The sequence below is a fragment of the Mytilus californianus genome, unplaced genomic scaffold (genome assembly GCF_021869535.1).
Source record: "Mytilus californianus isolate M0D057914Y unplaced genomic scaffold, xbMytCali1.0.p SCAF_7, whole genome shotgun sequence".
In the NCBI taxonomy this organism is placed as follows: domain Eukaryota; kingdom Metazoa; phylum Mollusca; class Bivalvia; order Mytilida; family Mytilidae; genus Mytilus; species Mytilus californianus.
In genome coordinates, this window is record NW_026262723.1 from 116,574,305 (window position 1) to 116,593,250 (window position 18,946).

The 18,946-nt window shown below is 33.6% G+C and overlaps 2 protein-coding genes and 1 long non-coding RNA gene across 10 annotated transcripts in view; 2 read left to right on the forward strand and 1 right to left on the reverse strand.

The window, feature by feature from the left end:
* The window catches only part of LOC127708954 (uncharacterized), a 208,916-nt gene that overhangs the window by 47,693 nt on the left and 142,277 nt on the right, over positions 1 to 18,946 (forward strand). The gene's annotated exons all lie outside the window — the stretch shown is intronic.
* Positions 1 to 18,946, reverse strand: part of LOC127708956 (uncharacterized) — a 148,507-nt gene that overhangs the window by 5,044 nt on the left and 124,517 nt on the right. The window contains exon 1 of one of the 8 annotated variants that reach the window (XM_052214173.1): positions 9,279 to 9,395. The exons of the other annotated variants lie outside the window; for them this stretch is intronic. The gene's annotated coding sequence lies outside the window, so the exon portion shown is untranslated. Of the gene's footprint in view, positions 1 to 9,278; positions 9,396 to 18,946 lie in introns of those variants that run through there. 8 annotated transcript variants of the gene reach the window in all.
* LOC127708958 (uncharacterized) lies at positions 10,145 to 13,366 on the forward strand. Its single transcript, XR_007985450.1, has 2 exons — positions 10,145 to 11,811; positions 12,380 to 13,366. It is a non-coding gene; the product is annotated as an uncharacterized LOC127708958 (long non-coding RNA).

Here is an 18,946-nt window from a genome sequence, read left to right on the forward strand (position 1 = left end):
CTAAATGATTTTATAAACAAAAATACCATAGGTACAATTATTTCAGATGGAGACTTGAATAATGCCCTTAAAAATGTAGATAGAAAAAAATCCAATATTTGTAAAAATAAAAGTAAGCAAACCAGCCAATAGCCTAAACTAATTAATAAAATCAAACGACTTAATAGATGTATGTAGACACTTAAACCCCCAAAAGATACAATATACATTGAGATAAAAAAAATCCAGTCCAGTCTAGTCGAATTGACATGTTCTTTCTAAAACAAAAGATTTTGTTTTAAACGTTCAGTCATGTGACATTTCACCCATTCTTATTAAAAGCACCGACCATCAAGCAGTTTGCATACAATTACAATCTGTCTCAACTGAAACAAGAGGCCCAGGATACTGGAAAATTATTAACTGTATTCTTGATGAGTAAGAGTATGAATGCAATAAAAGTGAAATAATACAAAAACATAGTAAAAAGATAGAAAAAAAATGAAATAGATTCAAGACTTGTGTGGGACTCTCTCAAATTAGAAATAAAGGAATATAGTATTAAGTATAGTAAAATTGAAGAAAAAAATAGAAAAAATGCAACACATGATCTAGAATCACAACTAAAAACATAATATGAAAAATCAAACAAATAACTTTATTAAAGAAAAATATCCACATTAGAAAAAGATCTAAAGAGCCAATATGAATACAAAGCTAAAGGAGCACAAATAAGATCAAATGGTGGGTAGAAAAAGGGGACAAAACAATGCATAATACCCAGGTCTTGAAAAATCTAAAACGATAAAAGACAGTACTAAAATTGAAAAATAATAACGGTGAACTAGCAACAGATCAAGATGAAATATTAAAACTTGAAAGAGATTTTTATGCTATTTTATTTGACACTAAACAAAAACCTTATATAATAAATGTTGAAAAATTATTTACTGAAACAAAACTTAATCATAGATTATCAGAAGATATGAAAGTAAATCTCGTGATGGATATGTCACTTTAGAGAATTTATTATTGCTGTTAATAATTTGAAACCTAACAAAAGTCCAGGAATGGATGGGTAAGAGTTAAATTTTGTAACCCCAGCTTTGAAAATAAACAACTCCCATTTTCCAACGAAAGTTTTACTGAATCTTATTCATAAGAAAAATGATCCATTGGAACTTGCAAATTACCAACCAATATCATTATGAAATAGTGATTATAAAATACTTTCATACACCTTAGCATTAAGAATAACAAGAATGACAAACAAACCTACCACTAAATTCTTCGAACAATTTACCAAAGAAAAGGACCAAAATCCAAAATGTCATTTTGTCTTTTAAAGGTTTAAAAAATGAATTATTTCCCTTTGAACAGAAATTTACTTATTAATAAGTATTTCATCAAAAAATTAATTCTAGGGAAAGGGCTTTAATTGAACAAAGAGAAAAGCTAAAATCTTGAAAATTGAACTTGACCTGTAACTTGTCATGATAAATCAATAAATCAAATATCAAATCAATATCTTCAAGCACGAAGAAAAAAAGTCTGGAAAACTGATTTGCCAGACTGACAGACAGACGGACAGACAGACAGACAGATGGACGGAGTGCAAACCTAAAGTCCCCTTCGAAGTCGTCGGTAGGGGACTAAAAAAAATCTAAATCTAATCATTAATGCCGATCGAACAGGATACATCAGATAAGTTTAAAAAAAGAGGGGCGAAAGATACCAGAGACATTCAAACTCATAAGTCGAAAATAAACTGACAACGCCTGATGGCTAAAAAAAAAAAAGACAAACAGACAAACAATAGTACACAAAACACAACATAGAAAACTAAAGACTAAGCAATACGAACCCCAACATGCCCACCAAAACCTGGGGGTGATCTCAGATGCTCTGGAAGGGTAAGCAGATCCTGCTCCACATTGGCACCCTTTATATAGAAGGGGCAATTTTATTATCGATTTTTCTAAAGCTTTCGACACATTAGAATGGAATTTTATGTATCATACTTTAGAATATTTTGGTTTTTGTTGAGCCTACGACTAAAAGCTCGACATAGGGATGGTGATCCGGCGGCAGCGTTAGCTAACTTCTTAAAAGCTTTATATTTTAGAAGCTAAAACCTGGATGCTTCATTCTTTGTATATAGATGCCTTATGTTACGAAGTTTCCGTCTGTCATATGTCCATTGTCTTTGACTTCATTTTCATGGTTCAGTGACTACTTGAAAAAAAAAGTCTAACATTTTTTTGTAATGTTAATTTCTTTCTTATTATGAGTAATAGGATAACTATATTTAGTATGTGCGTACCTTACAAGGTCCTCATGCCTGTCAGACAATTTTTATTTGACCTCGACCTCATTTCATGGAACAGTGAACAAGGTTAAGTTTTCGTGGTCAAGTCCATATATCAGATACTATAAGCAGTAGGTCTACTATATTTGGTATATGGAATGATTGTGAGGTGTACATGTCCAACGGGTAGGTGTCATCTGACCTTGACCTCATTTTCATGGTTCAGTGGTCAAAGTTAAGTTTTTGAGTTTTTGTCTTTTTTTCTAATACTATATGCAATAGGTCAACTATATTTGGTGTATGAAAATATTTTATGATGTACATGTCAGTCTCGCAGGTTTTATTTGACCTTGACTTCATTTTCACGGTTCATTTCTCAGTGTTAAGTTTTTATACGACCGCAAAAAAATGTTTGTGGTCGTATATTGGTCCGAGTACACAGTTATTTCGTAGTGCATTTCTTTTAGACAATAAATGAAAATTAAAAAAATCCCACCTGCGCTTTCTCAATAATATTTTTACAGTGTGTTGTACTACTTTTGGGACAAATTATATCAAAATTATAGAAAACTTCATCGGCTCTAACTCAAAATATGGACAATTTCATGTTAAGGGGGTCTTCAAATTTTTTGACAGCTTCCGAAGTGCTAATTTTTAACATTTTTCAGCTGGACCAAATCACTACTTTACTTTAAAATTCATGACCCAAATTTTTTTACAGTGTCATTTCACCCCCTACTTACTATTTGAGTCATAAAACATGGAGAAATAAATTTGGAAGGGGTATAAAAAAAATCGACAAGTAACACACTGTCCACACTAGGGACTATATTCGTGGACAACGAAAATCAAAGGACGATAACTGTGTACCCGGACCTAATAGGGTAGAAAAAGTTGACAAATCTTATTGAAACTTGGTATGACCAAAGCTTATTAAATTATAAGACTGCTTACAAAGTTTCATGGCAATAGGATACATATTATAGACAATATGACTAATTGACTAATTCTATATTCAACTTTGCGTGTAAAACTTAGATGTTAAAATTGAAAATTTTCAACTATCAACATTTGGGGCTTAAAAAATTAAAATATTGCAAAAAAATACTTTTGAAATGCCTTAATATATAATATATTATGTATTAAAAGCAATAGGGTACTCATTTGATTTATCAGACATCATAAATATTAAAAAGTCAAATTTATATGAGCCTGTGGCTAAAAATGGAGGTTTTCCAATGAAGGGGGGCCTTACATGAAGATGTAATATTTTCCAGCAATTTTAAATTTGTAAAGCTTTTTGGTTATAAATAATCCTTACATATGTATTTAATGTACTTTAAATGGAAAGAAAACTTACAAATAACATATCACATTAGTTTAAAAGGGTCTTAGGCCAAGTAAGACTGAAAATAATTTAGGGTCAATTTAGGCCGTATCACATATTTACATTTAAAAATGCATATTGAAGCTATAGGAAATAAAATTTTGTGTCTTTTCTATCACTTCTATACTCAGGTGACATGATACAATAAATCTGAGCACAAAAAGACTCTTGCATTCAACTTTTTTTGCAGACAGTATGGTCTGATACAAAGATTTTTCACTTTTTAGTGAAAAACATTCATGCAATTTTAGTCTCTACAGGCTTATATTTGAACCACTTGCTATCCTACAGAAGAAAAGAAAGATATTATGTGACATAAAACAGGTACAAAAGACATTGTTAAGTGCTTTTTATACAAATTTAGTGAGGTCTTTATAATGGACTTCAACTTTTATGTTCCAAGCTCCTCACATTTAACTTGATCCAAACAGGGTGTTAGACGAGGATCATATATACAACACATTTTGCACATATTGTCCGAGATAATCTTCTTTTCTGTAGATTCAGAGTTCACAAATGAGTAATACAACTAGATTGAAGCATAGAAACACAAATATTGACACATAAAAACCTGTCAGATAGAAAGTCAGAATGCCACTAATGCATCAAAATTGAAAAAGCTATGAAATGCTTATTTTGACCATAAAATGCCAAAATTGGTCATTTTTGCAGAAATTCTATCAAATAAAAGTTTAAATCCTTTAGTTTTAAGCTATTTGATAAATTGACACCATCAAATCATTCAGGGAAGTTGCCAAAGTACAGATTCTATATTTCCTGATTTCACCTCTTAGGTCCGAGTACACAGTTATTTCGTAGTGCATTTCTTTTAGACAATAAATGAAAATTTAAAAAATCCCACCTGCGCTTTCTCAATAATATTTTTACAGTGTGTTGTACTACTTTTGGGACAAATTATATCAAAATTATAGAAAACTTCATCGGCTCTAACTCAAAATATGGACAATTTCATGTTAAGGGGGTCTTCAAATTTTTTGACAGCTTCCGAAGTGCTAATTTTTAACATTTTTCAGCTGGACCAAATCACTACTTTACTTTAAAATTCATGACCCAAATTTTTTTACAGTGTCATTTCACCCCCCTACTTACTATTTGAGTCATAAAACATGGAGAAATAAATTTGGAAGGGGTATAAAAAAAATCGACAAGTAACACACTGTCCACACTAGGGACTATATTCGTGGACAACGAAAATCAAAGGACGATAACTGTGTACCCGGACCTATTGGTATGACGTTGGCGTCGTCGTCGTCGTCCGAAGACACATTAGTTTTCGCATGCACTCTAACTTTAGTTTAAGTGAATGGATCTCAATGAAATTTTACCATAAGTTCAATACCACAAAAGGAAGATGGGGATTGATTTTGGGGGTTATGGTACCCACAGTTAAGGAATTAGGGGCCAAAAAGGAGCCAAAAATAAGCATTTTTGTAACTTCCAGACATAACTTGTGTGTAAGTGTATGGATCTCTCTGACATTGTACCACAAGGTTCCATATCACAAAGGGAATGCTGGGATTGATTTTGGGGGTAATTGCCTCCAAATTTTAGGAATTAGGGGCCAAAAAGGGGCAAAAAACAAGCATTTTTGTCGAGCCTGCGACTTTTGTCGCAGAAAGCTCGACATAGGGATAGCGATCCGGCGGCGGCGGCGGCGGCGTTAGCTAACTTCTTAAAAGCTTTATATTTTAGAAGATGGAAGACCTGGATGCTTCATACTTTGTATATGGATGCCTCATGTTACGAAGTTTCAGTCAGTCACATGTCCAATGTCCTTGACCTCATTTTCATGGTTCAGTGACTACTTGAAAAAAAAGTTCAGATTTTTTGTAATGTTAAATTCTCTCTTATTATAAGTAATAGGATAACTATATTTGGTATGTGCGTACCTTGCAAGGTCCTCATGCCCGTCAGACAGTTTTCACTTGACCTCGACCTCATTTCATGGATCAGTGAACAAGGTTAAGTTTTCGTGGTCAAGTCCATATCTCAGATACTATAAGAAATAGGTCTAGTATATTCGGTGTATGGAAGGACTGTAAGGTGTACATGTCCAACTGGCAGGTGTCATCTGACCTTGACCTCATTTTCATGGTTCAGTGGTTATAGTTAAGTTTTTGTGTTTTGGTCTGTTTTTCTTATACTGTATGCAATAGGTCTACCATATTTGGTGTATGGAATGATTGTAAGGTGTACATGTCTAGCTGGCAGGTGTCATCTGACCTTGACCTCATTTTCATGGTTCAGTGGTCAAAGTTAAGTTTTTGAGTTTTGGTCTTTTTTTCTAATACTGCATGCAATAGGTCAGCTATATTTGGTGTATGGAATGATTGTAAGGTGTACATGTCTAGCTGGCAGGTGTCATCTTACCTTGACCTCATTTTCATGGTTCAGTGGTCAAAGTTAAGTTTTTGAGTTTTGGTCTTTTTTTCTAATACTATATGCAATAGTTCAACTATATTTGGTGTATGGAAATATTTTATGATCTATATGTCAGTCACGCAGGTTTTATTTGACCTTGACCTCATTTTCAAGGTTCATTGCTCAGTGTTAAGTTTTTGTGTTTTCGTCTGTTTTTCTTAAACTATAAGCAATAGGTCAACTATATTTGTTGTATGGAAGAATTGTTAGCTGTACATGCCTGCCTAGCATGGTTCATCTGACCTTGACCTCATTTTCATGGTTAATTGGTCAATGTTTAGTTTACTTGGTTAATGTTAAGTTTATGTGACAGTTGTAATAAAGCTTTATATTTAGGACTATCAACATAATATCAATGATTAGTAAAGAAGGCGAGACATTTCAGCGTGTGCACTCTTGTTCTAGTTTCATGACAATAACTTGTGTGTAAGTGTATGGATCTCTCTGACATTGTATCACAAGGTTTCATATCACAAAGGGAATGCTGGGATTGATTTTGGGGGTAATTGCCTCCAAATTGTAGGAATTAGGGGCCAAAAAGGGGCAAAAAACAAGCATTTTTCTAGTTTCATGACAATAACTTGTGTGTAAGTTTATGGATCTTTATGAAATTGTACTACAAGGTTCCATATCACAAATGGAAAGCTTGAATTGAGTTTGGGGGTAATTGCCCAAAAAGTTAAGGAATAAGGGGCCAAAAATAAGCATTTTTCTAGTTTCCAGACAATAACATGTGTTCAAATGTATGGATCTCTCTGAAATTGTACTGCAAGGTACCATATTACAAAGGGTACGCTGGGATTGATTTTGGGGGTAATTCCCTCAAAATTTTAGTAATTAGGGGCCATAAAAGGGCAAAAAAACAAGCATTTTTCTAGTTTCAGGACAATAACTTGTGTGTAAGTGTATGGATCTTTATGAAATTGTACTGCAAGGTTCCATATCACAAAGGGAAAGCTGGGTTTGAGTTTGGGGGTAATTGCCCTAAACGTTTTGGAATTTGGGGCCAAAAAACAAGCATTTTTCTAGTTTCCAGACAATAACTTGTGTTCAAGTGTATGGATCTCTCTGAAATTGTACTGCAAGGTATCAAATTACCACAAAGGGAAAGCTGGGATTGAGTTTGGGGGTGATGAATCATAAGGGGGTTCAAAAAATTGGGGGGGGGGGATTTTTTTTCCCTTTTTTTTCTTTAAAATTTTCCATTTTAAATTGGTTATTTCTGATTTATATATAAAAGCAAATAATAATGATGTGGTTTGAATAGGTAAATTAAAAAAATTTAAGTTCTTAGCCCACTTCCATTCTGTGTGAGAAACCTATGCTGTGTCAAATATTTAATTACAATCCAAATTCAGTGCTGAATCAAGCTTGAATGTTGTGTCCATACTTGCCCCAACTGTTCAGGGTTCGACCTCTGCGGTCGTATCAAGCTGCGCCCCAGCGGAGCATTTTATTGTGTTTTGGTCTGTTTTTCTTCAACTATAAGCAATAGATCAACTATATTTGTTGTATGGAAGGATTGTAAGGTGTATATGTCTGTCTGGAAGGTATCATCTGACCTTGACCTCATTTTCATGTTTCATTGGTCAATGTTAAGTTTTCATGGTTAAGTTTATTTCTTAGATACTATAAGCAATAGGTCAACTATATTTAACGCATACATTGATTGTAAGGTGTACATGTCTGTCTGGCATGGTTCATTGGTCAATATTAAGTTTTCTTGGTTAAGACTGTTTCTTAGAAACTATAAGCAAATTAGGTCAACTATGTTTGGTTTATTGAATGATTGTAAGTTGTACATGTATTTCTCGTTTGGTTTATCTGACCTTGACCTCATTTTCTTGGATCATGTTAAGTATATGTGTTACTTGTAGTAAATCTTTATATTTAGGACTATCAGTATCAACATAAAATCAATGGTTAGTAAAGAAGGCGAGACATTTCAGCGTGTGCACTCTTGTTATAAAGGTATAGAACCATTAATTCAGGCCCGGTCGGAAAGAACATACAAGGAAGTAGTACATATTTTAAACAAAATAGTTCCTACGCATAGCTGTATCTTTGTCAATAGGTGGAATATTTGGGTAGTTTTGGTATCAAATGAAAACTTGGGGACTTGGGATCACTGTTAAGAACCCTCGTTGAAAATTTCCTTTGAATAATAAAGAAGTATATACAATTTTAATAGGAGGGCACATTTGCCCTGTTGTTCAGATCAGAAGTACCTGTTTTTGTACTATCAAACTTCCGGGAACCAGTACGCTCTAATATGCAATTAAACTTTAAAGTTATGTTGAATTTTTCAGCACAAGTCAGGATAAGGTATAGTTTTGACATGAAATAACTGCTACTTTATTTGAACTTAAGACAAAGTAGCCATTTATGCTTGAAATTGCAGAATTTAACATAGAAAGCAATGGGGCTATGAATTAGTGGTTTTATACCTAAACACTTCATAAATTGGATAAAAACCTTGTATACAAATTATATAAATAGCTCTATATTTAATAACGGGTGGATATCAGCCCCTTTCTGACCCCTTAGGCATATATACGGTAGGGATGTTCATGCTCTTCTCTACTTTTCTTAATTGCTCATCCACTTCCTGTTACATAATACTTATATTCATACACAAAATGGTGTTTTCTGAAATTTTTGTCACATTGTTATAAAGAACTATAAATCAAAGCTTTCTGAAATTTTAACTCAAGCTTTATGTAGGCAGGCTATACTGTGTGATGTCTCCACATCCATGGCTCTTCAACTCCCTGAACGAATATTTGTAGCAGAGGTATCATATGTAAGCTATTGCTCAAAGTTCAACTTTTTGGTCTAATGTTTGTTTATTTTGCCCATGAATTTATTTTCAATCTTTAACAAGATTTATAATTAAGCCTATAAACTTTATATATTTATGTCTTTTATGATAACACAGAAGTGAAAACACATGTCTGTTGTGGCCCTCTAGATGTCAATTGAAAATTTGTGTTTCTGGTTTGCTGTCTCCTATTGAGGTTTACCCTACATATCGTCTTATTTGATTTAAAGAATAAACAAAAAGTGAAAAAAATACATGACACCAAATACAAGCTTTGTTACTACATGGCCTTTAACTTTGTCAAAATAGAATGATAAAGTGTTTTTTACAATGATATATACCTCTTAATTTAGGAATTTGTCACATCATCTATCTGTATGTAGGTTTCTACCTCTACTTTTTCTAAAATGTCGGTTACAAGGAAGTAAATTAGGACATGTTTATACATGATCCATGTAATCAGTAAATATTTAAAGGTCATCTATAAATAGATAATACCTATTTCTGTTAATTAGTAACATTTAAATGACACAATTGTGAAAATAATATTATGATACAATTATCTTACCTCTAAAGTTAAATTTAAAAAACTTTGGTCGAGAAATTTTTGTTTAATCATAGTTTTTAAGATTTAATTGTTTTGCTTTTAAATTTTAGATATAGAAATTCTGTTACATATGTCTAAATGCTAAATCTTTTTTCTTTCTTTTTTAAAACCATTTAGACTTATTGCCTAACGTATGTTAATTCTAAAAGAAAGACGATGTAGGGTATGATTTCAGTGAGACAGCATCCCAGCAACAAATATATCTAGAGGTCAATGTACAGTCTTCTGCAATACACAGATATCTATCCGATATGCAAGCTGGGAGTCAAGACAAGTTATAATAAACAAGAGACTGAGAGAATACAGATCTAATATTGACACTAAAGTCCTTTAAGAATAAAACATTTGATGTTGCTAGATGGAGCTGTTTCTTTACCATTTTTAGTGTATATTTTGAACTTGTTTGGTTTGTTCAAGTTGGCTGTAACATTTAACTAAAAATTATTAAAGCTAGGATTAAATACTAAAATTCATTGCAGAATTGCTTTGAAAAATTTGGTTTACTAAATTGATGAAAACTTGTGGAATAGAAAATATTATTGCAGATTTTTTAGGTAATTTTTAGGGGGGGGTATTGGTATGATATATTAAACTTTATTGATTTTTGGAAAATGACGCTATCAGCGGCATGTTTCCGATACCATTGACCAGAACTTACGGAAGTCGATTATTGCCTCCGCCTACCGCACTCGGTTTCATATTTACTATTTTACATACTAACTGGAATCTGCTTGTATTTCGCTACACTCGAACAAAGTATTGTAGTCGGACGGGAACCAGTTTACATACTTTATTTTATTTACAAAAAAGATATCTTGACCTGTCCATATGTTTTTTGTTATTAAATGATATTTGGAGCTATCCCTTTGTTATATTTTTCATATTTATTTGAGCTTTCACTTTTATGCACATGTCTTACAATCGCAAACAATCGGTATGTATACATGATAAATAGATCCGTTTTGTTATGGTGTTGGACTTTTTACCCTCCAATGATCAGCAATCGCTAGACAAAATATTTCTCCTAAATAATGTCAGCCTTTCATGCCATTTCAACTTTACAATCATTAAAAAAAGGTGAAAATCGGAATCATTTTGATATCCATTGGATAGAAACTGGTCTTTATCCAGATTTACGGAGATTTTAAAAATCGGAAATTAGTAATACGGTTATACCCACGCGGTGCGTATGAATCTTTGTTTACAAAATAGGATTTCGGAACGTCTCTAGTTTTTAGATCGTAAGTCACTATAAACTCAAACTGAAAGTAAACAGTTGTTTGTAAGACGCAGGTTTACTCACCATAAACAAGCTGAAACGTTCAGTATGGCATATATTTTAGGTTACAGACAGTCCCATTCATTTAAAAAGCATTTTGAAAGTAGACGATGGGATTATTTCAGGTTTGGGGAACGAGTAAATTATCACAAAGTTCATTTCTTGACGACCTCATAATTTTATCATGTCGATGGTACAAATCGATTTTTAAAGGCAGTGCTTTAATGCCTTTCTAGTTGCCGGGTTAATCCTTCCTTCCGCGATATCCAACTTATCTACGTGGGGGGTCATTAGACTCCAAGTAGATCCGGAAATGTTGAATTCTCTCCTCTTCTTATTGCGATATAAAATGTTTTTTGTTTCATTTCATTTACATTGGGAAATAGAGAAACGATCATTGTGTTTTGTTAGTTTTAAAAACTTTTGATATATTAGTATTTTGCATTATAAGCAGTCAACCGATTGACAAACTAGAATTATTTGAATTCCGTGTGGAAAGAGCTCGGGTTAATTTCGAGTGTTATCTGCAATCTAGATGTTTATAAATCATTTCAGTCGTTGATATAATAATTAAAGGTCGACTGAACATGAATTATATTATACAATTTAAAGCGCATTTCTGTTTATGCACGTGAACCCGTCTAACGTTATTTTCGCAGTTATATAAAGTAGCAAATTATCGTTCCTGAATAGGTGGCGCCGTGGTAGCGGATCCTGTTCCTCTTCTTCCGGTTTCTGCACTGTGCAACTATTTCAGTTATATTTTTAATTAACGATGCCAAGTACTTGTTGTTGTGTACCTGGATGTCATTTAAGAGGAGGACATGCATTTCCAAATGACTTAAAAAGAAGGAAAAGTTGGATCAACGCCATGGCCCATACGCAGATTGGACGTGAACACGATGATATCGTGGAGTCCATCTCAATCAGCTGTTGTTTGCAAGGCACGTTTTACTGAAAAAAGACTACGTGCAGGAAACTATTCATGGTAAAACTCTATTTTCTTTGTGAAATATATAGTTATATTTGTAATCTCCATGCGAATAAACCAAAGTCTGTTTACAACCGCAATTATCGTTTTAGAATAAAAGGGGGTGGGTAATTCAACGTCATAATTTTTTGGATTACGATTCAATGTGATCTGTTTGAGATTTTTTGGTGATTGCTACAATTATAATGATTTCTTACAAGAGGTATATCATACTGAGAATTATTTTAGCAGTAATTATGCTAATGTAGTAATGACAGGAATGCATAAGCTATGCCTCATAGACTTTCTTGAAAAATATCAATGACAATGTTAACAGGAACAAAACAATGACATGCTCTCATCTGTATTATAGTTATTTAGGTATAAACAATGTACGTTTGTTGCATAAGTCTCTCATTGTTTGTCCTTTGGATTTACATAACATACATTGAATCAGGCAAACATAGTTTTATCCAGATTCTAATGAATAAATCTAGTTAATATTTCGCCAGGTAGTACAAAGTATACATTGCTAATGGAAGTTCATTTAATTATAAAAAATCTAATGTTTTATAACCTTTTTCAGGGCGCAAACCCACCATACAGAGACTTAAGTCTACTGCAATTCCCAGCCTATTTTCCTGGACCAAGCAAGAGACTGAATCGTCCGCAAAAAGAAAAATCAGGGCAGTTTCCTGTGAAAACAAAAGAACTAAACTTGATGAATATTGTAGTAGAAATCTAGAGGAAAGTTTTGATTGTAAAGTTGGTTTTCCTGAAGAAGTCATTCATACTGCAGAAAGGATTTATGACTGTCCACCACCAACTGCCGAGCTAATGTTGAGCTTTACAGATGGAATTACGCAAACACCATCAATGCCTATGTTTTCAGCAGAGAATTTTGAAATGAAGACATGTGACACAGCCATGCATTTTTATACCGGTTTAGAGTTGTATACTAAATTTTTATTTGTTTTGACCACACTTGGTCCAGCAGCACATTGTTTGAGATACATATATTTTCAAATTGATAGGGTGTCAGTTGAAAATCAGTTTTTTTATGACTTTGATGAAATTGAGGCATCATACAACCAACTTTGAACTGTCTAGATTCTAGATTGAATCTAGTGTTAAGAATATTGTGTATACATGGATTGTTTTTATGTCTAAACAGTGGTGTGAGGCTAACACTTGGCCATCTAGTGGTTTAGTCAGGTATTTTTCACCATCCAACTTCAAATTAAAGTTTCCTACAACTTGGATTATTATTGACGGCACAGAATATCCCGTGATAAAACCTAAAGCTCCTAGAGCTCAGGCAACCTTTTCATCAAATAAAAACAGAAACACTGAAAATTCTTGAATATTCGACACCTGGTGGTTTAGTCAACTATGTCTCTATGTCACATAGAGCGAATTATTGGACTTGGCAAAACATACAAAATTCTAATAAATCCTATGAATGGAACTGAAACAAAACTTTCATCTGAAATAACATTTAGTTGTTTTATGTTGTGTAATTTTAGAACTTGTATTGTGCCAAAGGATGCATAAATAAAAGTGACGCAATGAATTTTGTTCTGATATATATATATTTACAATTACATGCACATGTAAATTGTAATGCATATAAAAATAAGGAGATGTGGTATGATATTCAGTGAGTTTATCAAACTAAAGTGCATAAGAAATGGGTTTAAGCAGTTACAGGTGTTACTGTCACCGTACAATCTCCAACAATGAGAAAAACTTGTACCCTGTAAAAAATTTCAGAGATCTTACAACTGTTTTGTTGTCTCACCTTGACTTTGGTGAATTTTTTATATCTGTTGATGTAAATATAAAAAAGAAGATGTGGTATGATTGCCAATGAGACAACTCTCCACACATGCACAAGAGACCAAATGACACAGAAATTAACAGCTATAGGTCACAGTACGGCCTTCAACAATGAGCAAAGCCCATACCGCACAGTCAGCTAAATGTATAAAAGGCCCAGAAATGACAATGTAAAACAATTCAAACAAGAAAACTAACGGCCTATTTTATGTAAAAAAATGAACAAATATAACAAATATGCAACACATAAACAAACGACAACCACTGAATTACACTTTTATAGGCTCCTGACTTGGGACAGGCACATACATGTACATACAGAATGTGGCGGGCTTAAACATGTTAGCGGGATCCCAACCCTTCCCTTAACCTGGGACAGTGGTGTAACAGTACAATATAAGAAAGAACTATAAAAATCAGTTGAAAGAGGCTAAACTCATCAGATGGATAAATACAAATACAAGTGGACGTGGTCGGGTAGTTGTACATCCAAACAACAAAAAGACACTAAGTACAAATCTGAGAGTACTCGCAGTTACTGACAGCTAGTTCAAAGCCACTAACAACTGATAAAAAAATCTTGCATCTAAGCCTAAATTATCAATCCGTAAGCTCCCTTTAGAATTTTATAAATTTTAGATTTTACATTTCTGAGTTATGGGGTTTTATTCATTAAAAAAGGGGGGATTTTCCAGTTTTTGGACAACAACTTAAAAATGCTTTAAGCAGTTCACATGAAACTTTGGTGAATTATTTATACATTTTGTAGCTATTGATGTAATCTCCCTATTGATTTTCATAAATTTCAAATATGACATTGAGAAGAAATTGAACTTTATTTGTTTATAGTCTGGCAACAGATTTATTAAGTATTGCACAACAGCACAGTGTATTGCACAACAGCAAGAAATCTTTAATTGAATATAAATTCAATTCATATAACCGATTTCAAGTTCATTGACTACATTTATTCAGAAACTATAATATGTCAAATATTTAATTACAATCCAAATTCAGACCTGTATAAAGCTTGAATATTGTGTCCATTTTTGCCCCAGCTGTTCAGGGTAGTACCTCTGCGGGTGTATCCAGCTGCGCTCAGCGAATCAGTTTATTTCTTAATTAAGAACTCCTTTTTATACGACTGCAAACAAATTTTGTGGTTGTATATTGGTATGACGTTGTCGTCGTCGTCCGGCGTTGTCATCCGAAGACATATTAGTTTTCGCACTCTAACTTTAGTTTAAGTGAATGGATCTCAATGAAATTTTAAAATAAGGTTCAATACCACAAAAGGAAAGTGGGGATTGATTTTGGGGGTTATGGTACCAACAGTTAAGGAATTAGGGGCCAAAAATAAGCATTTTTGTAACTTCCAGACATAACTTGTGTGTAAGTGTATGGATCTCACAAGGTTCCATATCACAAAGGGAATGCTGGGATTGATTTTTGGGGGTAATTGCCTCCAAATTTTAGGAATTAGGGGCAAAAAACAAGCATTTTTCTAGTTTCATGACAATAACGAGTGTGCAAGTCTATGGATCTCTCTGACATTGTATCACAAGGTTCCATATCACAAAGGGAATGCTGGGATTGAATTTGGGGGTAATTGCCTCCAAATTTTAGGACTAAGGGGGCAAAAGACAAGCATTTTTCTAGTTTCATGGCAATAACTTGTGTGTAAGTGTATGGATCTGTATGAAATTATACTACAAGGTTCCATATCACAAAGGGAAAGCTGGAATTGAGTTTGGGGGTAATTGCCCAAAAAGTTTAGGAATAAGGGGCCAAAAATAAGCATTTTTCTAGTTTCCAGACAATAACTTGTGTTCAAGTGTATGGATCTCTCTGAAATTGTACTGCAAGGTACCATACCACAAAGGGAATGCTGGGATTGATTTTGGAGGTAATTGCCTCAAAATTTTAGGAATTAGGGGCAAAAAAGGGGCAAAAAACAAGCATTTTTCTAGTTTCATGACAATAACTTGTGTGTAAGTCTATGGATCTCTCTGACATTGTATCACATGGTTCCATATCACAAAGGGAATGCTGGGATTGATTTTGGGGGTAATTGCCTCCAAATTTTAGGAATTGGGGGCCAAAAAGGGGCAAAAAACAAGCATTTTTCTAGTTTCATGGCAATAACTTGTGTGTAAGTGTATGGATCTTTATGAAATTGTACTACAAGGTTCCATATCACAAAGGGAAAGCTGGGTTTGAGTTTGGGGGTAATTGCCCTAAACGCTTAGGAATTTGGGACCAAAAAGGGGCCAAAAAACAAGCATTTTTCTAGTTTCCAGACAATAACATGTGTTCAAGTGTATGGATCTCTCTGAAATTGTACTGCAAGGTACCATACCACAAAGGGAAGGCTGGGATTGAGTTTTGGGGTGATGAATCATAAGGGGGTTCAAAAAATTTGGGGGGGGATTCTTTTTCCTTTTTTTTCTTTAAAATTTTCCATTTTAAATTGGTTATTTCTGATTTATATATAAAAGCAAATAATAATGATATGGTTTGAATAGGTAAATTAAATTTTTCTAAGTATCTTCGACCACTTTCATTCTGTGTCAGAAACCTATGCTGTGTCAAATATTTAATTACAATCCAAATTCAGTGCTGAATCAAGCTTGAATGTTGTGTTCATACTTGCCCCAACTGTTCAGGGTTCGACCTCTGCGGTCGTATCAAGCTGCGCCCCAGCGGAGCATTTTATTTCATTCATAAATTACTTTATGCTTGGAAATATAATTTTGCTTGGAGTTGAAAGAGTTGACATGTTGCAATGTACATTTACTCTACATAGTTCTATGGTACCAAATCAAAAGTTTATATAAAGAAAGAAGTCAAAGGTTTCCCATCATAGTTTAGTTACATACATTTTTTTTGTACCTGAGGTCGTTGAATATAGATCATTATATAAATAAGGAGATGTGTTATGATTGCCAATGAAAAAACTAAGGATTTTCTTATCCAAGGAATAGATTTCCTTAGCCGTATTTGGCACAACTTTTTGGAATTTTGGGTCCTCAATGCTCTTCAACTTTGTACTTGTTTGGCTTTGTTACTATTTTGATCTGAACGTCACTGATGAGTCTTATGTAGACGAAACACACGTCTGGCGTATTAAATTATAATCCTGGTACCTTTGATAACTAATTTGACTATAAACATAGATAAAAAAGGTACAAACTGGACATTATGCACTAGTTCATAAACAAGTGAGAACAATCGCCTTCATATAGTGCTCAGAATATGACATTCATAAAACTTATTCAATATCATTAGAGAACTCTAAATCTTAAATACTGAAAGCCACCTCTGATAAGTACACTGTACTATGCAAGATAATGATATAACTGGACTTAAAATACACACAACCTGTAATTAACTGCCTTTACAGCGCTTTCGTACTTTGATTACTGTTTACTGTCGCTTCTCATGTTTTGTATTTAAACAGTTGTTTATTTTTAAACCCGAACCAGGCATATGCATTCTGTAATTGTGCAAATCTTCGTTCTTTGGTCAATTGGCTTATGGATAGTTGTATCAATTTCAACTCTTACATTATTTTTTTTTTAAATATATTTGCATTACACATGCAATGGCAGTACATTTCCAATTACTATTTATGTGTTGTGTCTAAATTAAAGTTGTAACACTTTATAGTGACTGGAAAGGGTAGAAAAATTCATCAGATGAGAAAAGGCTGAAGATACTTCAAACAGCACCGAATCATTAGATATTGCATCTTATAAAAAGAAACTGAGATTTGGATAGTTCCACTTCAAGGTAAAAATGTTTATCTCTTGTGAAATGAAATAAAAAAAATATTGTAACACTGTAGTTAATTAATAAAGATACTATCACATTTTTGTACGTGTATTTCTGTATTGGCCTTATTATTGGTCCTCGGCCAGCAGTATTGGCCTTCCGCATCGCCTCAGACCAATACACCCAAGACATGGACCATGAACAAGGCCAATACAGAAATACTTACGCAATGATATTATAGAATGATAGTATGGTTCAATAGCGGGAATCAGCCCCTCAACTACTTTTTACATAAATATTAACTTCTGGCTTCAACGCTTTGTTCGTCTTGTCTGGAGATCTTGCTGTAGTTCCAGTTCAGCAAGCATTTTAGAGACGTATCCCGTCCATCCTCTTTTGACTTGTTATCTCTGGTGATAGATTTTGCCGCTTGACATTGTATCCTTTCAAGCTTGTTTTTTTTTGTTACTGTGTAGGGGTCCCATACTATGGCTCAATATTAAATTATAAGATCCATTCCTAAAGATCTAGATCATTGTTCTAATCTGACACAAATTTCAATAACTGGAATGCTACCCAAGTTGAATATATGGTGACCCACGAGAACAGCATTATCACTATTGAAATTGTGTTTAATACCATGATTGTTCAGTGTCATTAACTTAAATGGAGACAGACATTTGACCAGAAAGACATGAAAGGTGGTGTGGGAGTGCAAAATCAAAAACTAACTGACTATGATATATGGTTAAAGAATGAATATCAATTACATGGGTCAACATGGTCAAGGGCAGAGTTGTTATAAAATAACAATATGGCAGAGAAGTGGTTTCAAGTTTCATATAAAGCAACCTGACTGACATGAAATAAAAAATCGAACATATCCAGAAATCAACGCCACTTTGCTTATTTGAATATTATACTAAAGAAATCGGATACGGGTCACGGAAATTATATTGAAATGATAGGGAATTTAGAAAAAATGTCTGTTTTAACTTTGATTTAAGTGATAGACAGGTTGCCGGGGCAGAAAATAAATATACACAACTATATGGCGTTGCAAAAATCAAGGTTCCTGAGCTATTTTAAAAATCGAAGTGAGAGGCTTTTAACATTGCAGTATAAAATACAGGCTAAAATGGCTGAAACGTCAAATTTGCAAACTTTGTGTTGAAAATTGGCTAACAAGGTCATTAGAAATACAGGTTGCCGGGGTGAAACTTGAAACTTGAATGTCCAAAGAATAAGCAAGTCCAAACCTTGTATGTGTAGTCGTTGAACTTTAGGTTCCCACGTAAAGTTAAAATGCCTCTATTTCAAGAAGAATAAACTCACGAAAACACGAAAAATTCACTAAATTCGCGTTCATTGTTTTGATTTTGACCGCCTGACAACTTTACGGAAGTATCAGAGTGATTATAAACAAGGACTCTATGACGGGCAACTTATAATATCCGTGTTTTAAAGATTTTAATGATATCAAGCCAGTCCAGTTCAAACTATTATCACGTGGTACAATTCTCATTTACATATTATGAAT